Source organism: Heterodontus francisci, chromosome 29, assembly GCF_036365525.1.
Source record: "Heterodontus francisci isolate sHetFra1 chromosome 29, sHetFra1.hap1, whole genome shotgun sequence".
In the NCBI taxonomy this organism is placed as follows: domain Eukaryota; kingdom Metazoa; phylum Chordata; class Chondrichthyes; order Heterodontiformes; family Heterodontidae; genus Heterodontus; species Heterodontus francisci.
The window spans coordinates 34,409,622-34,419,469 of record NC_090399.1 but is presented as its reverse complement, the minus strand read 5'-3'; the positions used below and the strand labels follow the sequence as shown (position 1 = coordinate 34,419,469).

Genomic DNA, 9,848 nt, shown 5'->3' with positions numbered 1-9,848 from the left:
AGTCATACTGAGCACAAAGGAAAATGGTTGTTGGAGGAGGCCAATCATCGCAGCTCCAGGATGTTATTGCAGGAGTTCCTCAGAGCTGTGTATTCAGTCTAACCATCTTCAGTTACTTTATCAATGACCTTCCCTCCATCACAAGTTGAAACATGGGGATGTTTGCTGAGGAGTGCCCTGTGTTCAGTTCCATTCATAATTTCTCAGAAAATGAAGCAGTCCATGCCTGCATTCAAAAAGATCTCGGCAGCATTCAGGCTTGAGCGAATAACTGGTAACTAATATTCGAACCAGAAAAGTGCCAGACAATCACTATGCCACAGAAGAGAGAGTCTAAGCACCTCTCTTTGGCATTCAATGTCATTACTATCACTGAATCCCCCACCATCAAAATTCCAGTGGTCACCATTGATCATAAACTGAACTGGACCAGACACATAAATACTGTGGCTACAAGAGCAGCTCAGAATCTGGGGGTTCTTCAGTAACTGAATCATATCCTGACTCCTCAAAGCCTTTCCAACACCGACATGGCATGAGTCAGGATTATGATGGAATACTCTCCACTTCCCTGGATGGTGACAGTACTTGAGAGATTGGGACCATTGGCCCTTTCAACAGGGTTCCAGTAGAAGACACTGACAGGTTTAATGGGGAAGTTGCTACATCTGTCAATCATCGTTGGAGCTGAGTTTAGAGATCCACTTTACCAGGCAACCCAACTTTGCAGCATTGGGGAATGAATTAAACTCAATTAGATGGAAAGGGATCCAGTAAAACACATTCGGGTGGGGGGAATGTACCTGATTCATTCCTCTGCTGAGTGCACAGTTTGTTAAAGGAGGGGAAGGTCTGCTGGGTTAATATTAGTAACTGTCCAGTCTTGCAGTGCAGAGAATGGGAGTTATGGAGAAGCCCTCATCTGTCCCCTTTGCCTCGGATTATTTGTTGATCCTCGACTAGTGGACTGTGAGTGTAATTTCTGCTGCTCCTGTATTGTGTCCTGCAGGAAGGTGCAGGGAGGTTCTATCTGTTGCCCCCAGAGTGGTGATGATGCTGCAGAGCTGACCCTGCAGCCGAACCGTGTGTTGAGGAATATGGTGGACAACATTCACAAGCTGACCGGTCCGCAGGAGGTGACTGAGGAGGAGAGGCATCTGTGCCAGGAACACCAAGAAAAACTGACCCTGATTTGTGAGACGGACGGGATGTTCATCTGCCCGGTGTGCAGGGACTCGAAACTTCACAAGCAGCACAAATTTAGAGACAGAATTGAATTCATCACAACATGCAAGGTATGGGATCCCTTCTCAAAGGTGAGAATGGTGATGGGGGGAATGGTGGAAATGTACAAGTCAGTCAGTACATGAAGGTGGACTGGGGTCTCCTGTATACTTTATCATGGGGTAATTCTGGCTTCTCTTCTATTTAGTAACTTTACAGAACTAGTCTGGTATCCAGGTAGCACAGCTCATTACACTTCCTTCCTGTCTCCCTTGCAGAATAAAGGAGTTGCTTTCTTAACTCACTAAACCAGAAGGTGGTCTCTTTGAAAGATGTGTTGCAGAAACAAGGATTGTTGATTGCACACACTGAAGTAAGTTGGTCTGATCTGCCCGTGTCCAGAAAGGTTTGTAATCTGCAGTCACTTAGTGTGTGTTGTGGCTGTTACACATACCAATGTCTACATGACAACAGTGACTACACTTGGTGCTTTGGGAAGTCTCAAGGTTATAAAAGGTGTAATATCAATGCAGGTTTTCCTACAATGAGGCAGCCATTTTGCACGTGCTCGTGAAATAAATTACTGAGTAGTTATCACATATAGGAGAGAACCAACTGTAAATTGTATTTTGTACACTTAGGTATTGTTGTCAACTGCCATTGTATACAGCATGTTAAGTTTTAGTTGTGTTCCCCTTGTTAAAATGGAGGAAGGAGATCATGTAGTATGACTTGTCCAGGAGCCACCCTTTCCAACCTGCCTGGATTTGAAACTGCAGCACTTGAGAGTACAGCTTGTTTGAAAACCACAGCTGCCCTGTTCAGAAGATTAGGTCAGCTGCCTACCTCGCTCTACACTCCTCTCTGGGATCTTTCCTACAAGAAGATTAAAATGACATAGTGCAAGAAGCAACCTTGTTTTCTGCCAGCTTTCCTCTCCATCTAAGAAAACGTGACTTCAGAAAATTAAGCTACCTCTATTTACCTTCGAAGAAGGAATTTGATAGAGAAGAGGTATGTCCAACAGCAGCTCCATCATTAGGAAATCTAAGTGATTCCTGACAACGCAGCAACCTGATGATGTCATCAGAGTGCGCCAAAACGCACACATGCGCAGCTACATCTTACCAGGAAAAAGTGGCGCTTACGCGGGATGACAGCATCGCGCAGCGACAACGTCATTGCGTATCCGTGCCTGGTCCATCTTTGTGCATGCGTACTAAAGCATTATCGGGTATCCAACCACTCATTTGGCTGAATGGGAGACTTTGAGGCTGGAGCTTGATCACTGTCACTCGCTGCCGCCCCACTCTTGCCCCATCGGAAACTCGCTTCAGGCCTCGATGCTTCCTCCCCTCAGCCATTAGCTCCAAATCTCACTGCCCACCCCAGTCCCCTGGTCAATTGTCCCTCGCTTCGCACCACCCAGCTCTCTGGCCACTTGCTCCCCACCCTCCGCCAAGTGGCTGAGCGAGGGGGAAGGGCTGGTGGGGAGAAGGGGGAGAAAACCAGTTACCGAGGGAGGGGGGCACGACTGGTGGGGTGGGAGCTAGTCGCTTTGTTTGGGTGAAATTAGTCCTGGTAAGTCATATCAACAAAGTACGATAATGAGTTGGCAGCACATTTTATACTCTGCCCGATTTTCGATAGGGGTGACTATTCACTATCTTACAATGGAAATTCAAGCACAAAATTCCTTTTGCATTTAATAGGCTTACTGGAATATTATATGGATCTGAGTGTGATATTTAATATCCTATATCTACAAAGTAGTATATTACTGGGCTTCTATCCAAATTAATATAAGGTTAGTTTATTGGAATGATCTAGGCACAAGCATTTCCTGTGATAAATTGAGCAGCGCCATCTGTAATCCTGGCAGCTGCCTGAACGTCGCAGACATTGACATTCCAGTTGAAGAGGCTGCATTTGTGCATGTGCAAGTATTGTGCCACCTAATGGTTGTGTTGTCAGCAAACGCAGCCTTCGGCGTTTTCAGTCGGTAATCTCCGGTTTGTTTGGACTTTTTGATAATTAAAGAAGGACTCTAATTTTGACTGAAATTCCTGTGAGTTTATAGTTCTATTTAGTAAATGTCCTTGCCTTTTTATGCTTTTAACCTTTCCTTGTATATCTATATGCATGCATTGTGAAGTTAATCCTGTTCCCGAGTTTGAATGATAACAAACCCTACTTCTTTATTTTAATTTTAACAACCATGTTGTTGAGGTCATTTATTAATCTGGGAAAAAAATTCAAAAGCCCCAGTCTTACCAGCAGGTAGATCATGCGACCATCTGTTTGTTTGAAACAGCAACTTCTTGGAGGGTTGTTGGATTTCAAAGTCTTTCAGACATACTCGGTGCAGGGGGGTGAGGGATTGTGGAGTTTAGCTGCTACAAAATGTTGATCACCACTATAGCCAAGACCAATCTTGCTAATTGAATCAAGGAACACTCCCATTGTCTCTCTATTCAACTGTCTCTCAGCTAGTCCTTGTCTTAGAATGCAAATATGCAGCCATATTTTCAACTGTTCAGTTCTGCTCTTTGCAAATAACTTTAAAAAAAATGCACAGTAAAACAAGTTTCAAATGGTGTCTTTTCTTTGAAGCAGCATTGCTTTAAACTGCCTTTTTCACTTGAAGTGGGTCTGAGATGGTTAGGTGTTGCCCAGTGGGTTTAAAGTTTCTTTAGTATCAGTTTGTAATCTGGGAATGGGCATTCCAATAAACATGTTGTTTTTTGGGGGAGCTTGCTGCCTGCAAATTTCCATAATTGTTGAGGGTGCCTTTGATTTTATTGGGGTTTACAGGGAGATTGTTGGATTTGATTAGGTTTGGGCTTGAGTTCTGATCCTGTGAGTCTGCAGTGGGTGGATCTACTCTGACCTCACTTTGTCTTCTGGTGAGTCATGCAAGTGCTGTTAACTTCAGGGCATTGTTTCCCTTTTCTCCAGACTGTGGGGGAGGAGTTCTTGCTAATCTCCCCTGTGTCCTCTGGGACATTCCTGCTTACTGGTATTTGTCCAGATTCTACTGCACACTCCTGTGGCACTTCGACTTGGTGAGGCATCGCCCTCACCATTTCTCTGCCCTCTTGACTTTCTTTGCCCCTGCAGGTTTCTGCAAATGCTGTTCACTGTCCTAGTAAAGTGTTTCTGTGGTCTGTATTTACATAGGAGGATGTGGGGTCTAATATTTCCAACATTTTGGACAGTAGGTCTTTGCATTTGTGAATGCTCCCGGACCTCCTTTAACCTGTCCTCTTTGTCCCCTCTCTCTCTAACTCTCTGCCAGACCTGTGCCTGTCTGTCCCCTTTTGTTCTCAGCAGGGCTCCCTCACAATTCACCAATGCTGCTCTGGCACATGTGGCAACTCCTACCATACTCCACCACATTGTTGGAGTTTTGGCCAGTCAAACTGCTGTCTTATGCGGGCTTTGGTCTTTTCGTATACCGATATGTACAGCCATTCTTAATATTTCTCTCCAGTCCCTCTGTGGCACCACTAACTGGTGAACCACTGTCCACTATTTTTATCCTCAGATCTGTAAGAAGAACTCCATTTCCTTATCAGTACCTCATTCTTTTACATAGTAACAATCATGGACTCCCTCTGCTTCAATTTCAGTTTGGACAGCCTGTGCTAACTCTCTTAATACTGGGTCGTGTCACTGAGCCTCAACTAGGGAAGGTTCATTTAATCCATTCCCTGGGTCCTCTAACTTTCCAAAGAAAGTTTCAGACAGTCAGCATGGTTATCTGTCTGCAGTGCCAATTCAGCCTCCTCTGGGAGAGCTAGTTTGGTCAAGTCTCAAGACATTCACGGGGAATGCAGGGGACCATCCCCTGCCACTGACCTGTCTCTCCTACCTCCTTTGGTCTCTCTTTTCACTATTGGGTAAGCTACCACCTTCACCCCTGAGGATAAATATGGGTTTGCTTGTTCCACTCAAGAGGTATGGGGTTACTCTCTCTCCAGACACACAATCCTGATAAATTTCAGGGATCTTATTACATTTTCCTGCTCGTGCAGCAGTATTTTTTTTTGGGTCTTTCTGCTTCTCCAGTTAAAGCCACAGCCTTCTCTGCTGCATTTTCCATCAGGGTCCCTTCTCCTGCACTGAGCGGGTGTGCCCTACAGGCTTCCCCATAGTTTCCAACAGTCAGCTCTGAGGTGACCTGCCCTATTACAATGGAAGCACACAGGTCTCCAGCTCTCACTCTTTCTTTTAGCACTATCTCTTTTGGCTTGAGGAGGGCCCCCTGTGTATATTGCTTTTCTTTCCCTCCCAGGACAGCTTGGGCTCCTATCACCTTCCTACACTTTGTCCTTTTTCAGATTTGTGGGGGTGAAAGGAAAAGGTTTTCACTTGGGTATTGGAGCAAACCCATCAGCCAGAACTGTGGCTTGCCTTGGCATGTGCACTTTGTTCCTCCACATGGGTCTTTATAAAGAGTGGGAGAGAGTTTTTAAATTCTTCAAGGAGAATTACCTCTCTGAGGTTTTCATACGTGGGCTGTACTTTAATGTGTTCAGGCAGCGGGTCAACCTGAAGCAGGATTTCACTGCTGGTCACAGAGCAACATGGAGGTGGATACTGAGGGGCTCCTGTGAAGCATGCTCGGGTAAGGTGCCAGCAGAGACCAGGGAGTTAGCTCAAATGGTAGAGCATTTGCTTTGCACGCAAGAGGTAGCAGGATCCATATCTGCATTCTCCCCTATACTTTTGCCAGGCGCACAATTCTAAGCTTGCTTCTCTGGTACCAGAAGGCCGAAGAGAGGCTTTGTCTGTAGTCTTGAAGCAGAGAAGCTGCCCCTGTGATTTTCCTCAGACTTTGCTGGAGAGGGAGAGAGATGTCTTCTGAGAATTAGAATTGCAGTCTCCTTTTCTTTCTGTGAGGCACAATTCAAAAGCCCCAGTGTTATCAGCAGTTAGGTCATGTGACAATCTCTTTATTTGAAACACAAACTTCTTGGAGGGTTGTTGGATTTCAAAGGCTTTCAGACATACTCGGTGGGGGGGTGGAGTTTTGTCTCTTTCAAAGTCAAAGGATGTTGATCACCACTATTGCCAAGATCAATCTTGTCAATTGAATCAAGGAGCACTCCCATTGACTCTCTATTCAGCTGTTTCTCAGCTAGTCTTTGTCTTCTCAGAATACAAATGTGCAACCATGTTTTCAGCTGTTCATTTCTGTTCTTATAAAAATTATTTGCAATGTCCAGTAAAAACATTTCAAGCAGTGTTCCATGTGACAAAATGAATACATTTCCATTTGGCAGGTGTGATTTCCATCACAGTGACGTCAAAGAGGTAGGACATGTGCAGTCACACTCAGCAACATCTATCCTCCCACACCTGTTGCTGTGCTGTGGTAGATGGAGAAATGCTGGAATTCCCCTGCGGAGGGAGATAACAGCAGCTCTGCTGTAAAAGACAGTCAGTCACTCGACCCAAGAGACGGTGAAGGAAAGACTCAGAAAATGTAAAACTTTGAGGAACTGGATTCTGAACAAAGTAAAGATCCTCAGATCATGGTGTGTTCATACCAGATACATGTGTTTGAAATGCTTGTTGGTTACAATTAATCCAGATTGGCTGCAAATCAAGAAGAGTAACAGTCAATATTAGATTATTTATTTATTTTGAGATACAGCACTGAAACAGGCCCTTCAGCCCACCGAGTCTGTGCCAACCAACAACCACCCATTTATACTAACCCAGTATTACTGTATTATACTAATATAGTAATCCCATATTCCTTACAACCTACTTACACTAGGGCCAATTTACAATGGACAATTTACCTATCACCTACAAGCCTTTGGCTGTGGGCGGAAACCGGAGCACCCGGCGAAAACCCACATGGTCACAGGGAGAACTTACAAACTCCATAGAGGCAGCACCCAGAATCGAACCCGGGTCCCTGGAGCTGTGAGGCTGCAGTGCTAACCACTGCGCCACTGTGCCGCCCACTTAACACTTACGAGGCCTGTTACAAATTGGATTGGAAACCAAACTGGACACAGATAAATAACATTGAAGTATTGATCATTGGGAAGATCAGAATTATATGACATTTGACCCAACAGAAAGGAAGGAGGAAAAGAAGGAAGGAAGGTGCTAATCTGGAATAACTGAAGCACTAATGTGCTGGGCCATGGACTGAGCAGGAGGATCAACATTTCCCACTTACATTTCCTTTCCCACTGCTGCTTCTGGAGTGGGTTTGGTCCCATTTGATGGGCTGACAGTGAATCTCTCTCATTGTTTCGAACATCCAATTTGTTTCAATTCCATTTATTGTGATGTTTCCTCTCCAGAGGCTAATGGTACAGAGGCCAACGCTGGATCAGAGGGGAAATTTATACAGATCATTTTCTCCTCTTTTACATCACCCATAACTCTTTGGAGACACAAGTGGTAACTTCTAACTCCCTTAGTCACCATTCCTGTTAATGCTGGGTCAGATTGGGGACACAAAGCACAGTCCCTCTGAAGTAATGAGATGACATCTCCATATCCATGGAAAGCTTCATCTGACTGATAAAGAATCCAGTCTCTGGCACTTCATGAGTGTGAGGAGGATTCCCTCTAATGGCACCAACACTGCCCTTGGGTCTGTTTCACCCATCAGCAGCAGAACATCCCTTCATCAGCTCCTGTATCAAAAAAACCCACTTGAACTTACTGGTCTTCCTTTGATTCCTTTTCTTAGACTGCAGGGAATGCTGAAAATAATTTTTTTTTTTGAATTGTGATCCCAGGTGCACGACCCAGTCTCCGGAGAAGCAGAATTTAATTGAAGACTAATCTCTGGGGCCTAGAAATAGAATGGCTGTGGGTAATTTTGGGAGGTTGGTTCATGGAGAAATTTACAAGTGTATCTTTGGGTTCTGGAGGAAATGCCCACCTGAGAGGTAGTGATATTAGTCCCACTGCTTCAGGGGGAATTTGCTGACAATCTTTGTATGGACACTGTCTGCACTTCTCTGAGGAGTTGACCTCGTCTGGTAATGTCCCAATCATGGTGAACATTTCAGAGAGCTCCCAATTGTGTCAGATTAAGGAGTGTGTAAATGTGATCGTGCCAATCCCATCATGTTGTGTATCTGTTTGAGGTAAAAATGAGAGATATGAAGGAGAGAAAAGGTTAGTGGAAAAATGAGGGAATCAAGAGGAAAAGTTAAGCAGGAACTAATAAAGGGAAATGGAAAAGTGAGATGTGAGGAAGCGAGAAACAGAGAAACAAGAATAATGTGATGGAGACAAAAAGTACAGAGGAAAGTGTGGGAGATGAGAAGAGACAGGTTAATAAAAAAATGAGCAACTGAAATGTTCAAAGGGAAATAGAATGAATATGAGGAAAAGAATGTAGAAAAATTAGGGAGTAGATAAAGAGAAAAGAGATTGAAATGTGAAACAGGGAAAGGAATTGAGCAAAGAAAAGATAAATAGAAACAAATAAATCAGTTCAGAATAGTAAAAGGTCAGGAGAAAATGAGAGCAACTGGAAGGAGTAAAATGGGAAATAAACAAAAGTAAAATTAAATTACAATTAAGAAAACCAACTGAAGAGATTATATGGAGAGGAAAAATTGGGATTGAAGAGATGAAACATGGTAAATACAAAATGAAAGATGAGGAATTAAGGTTTAAAATGAGAGAGATGTGGAGTTAAATAGGGAAATAAAAAAATGGGAAATGACGGGTGGAAAAGGTAAGTAAGAAATAATCAGCTAAAAAGGTCTGAGAGGGAGAAAGAAAGAAACCAGTCCAAAGATCAGTAGAATGAAGATGAGAAGAGGAAAAGGAATGACAGAAATAATAATTCACCAATGAAGAGAAAAATAAGAGAGACAATGGGAGAAATGTTAAGGACAAAATAAGATGGTTAGAAAGTAGTAAAGAATGGGGATCGAAAATGAGAGGTGGAGGCAAAAAGGTCAATCGTGAAAGAGGACAAGAGAATGGGAAAGGTTAAAGCCAAATTAATTTACAATATTAAAAACAAGAAGCACAATAGATGAACAAACACATTTTTATTTTTTATTTATTCATTTTGGGATGTGGATTTCACTGGAAAAACCAGCATTTATTATCCATCCCTAATTCCCCTGGAGAAGGTGGTGGTGAGCCGCTGTCTTGAACTGCTGCAATCCGTGTGGGAAAGATATTCTCCCAATGCATCTGGTAAGAAATGAGTTCCAGGATTTTGACTGTGATATGTAGGAACAGTGATATATTTCCAGTTCAGAATGTTGGGTGGGTTGGAGGGGAACTCAGAGGTGGTGCTGTTCCCATGTACCTGCAGACCTTGTCTTTCAGCAGGTTTGGGAGGTGCTGTCAAAGGAGTCTTGGCAAGTTGCTGTAGTGTGTCTGGTAGACTGTACACATTGCAGCCATAGTGATGAAGACAGTAAATTTATAAGGTGCTGGTGTTTGATCAAGCGACTGCTTTGTCCTGGATGGTGTTGAACTTGTTAAGTGTTGCTGTAGCCATCCAGGCGATTGGAGAGTATTCCATCACAATCCTGACTTATGTCATGTCGGTGTTGGTCAGGCTTTGAGAAGTCAGGAGGTGATTCAGTTACTGAAGAATACCTAGCCTCCAAGCT

The 9,848-nt window shown here is 43.7% G+C and overlaps 1 pseudogene; it reads left to right on the top strand.

Moving 5' to 3' along the window:
• The first annotated feature begins 210 nt into the window (after nucleotides 1-210).
• The window catches only part of LOC137345744 (nuclear factor 7, brain-like), a 61,519-nt pseudogene continuing 51,881 nt past the window's right edge, over nucleotides 211-9,848 (top strand).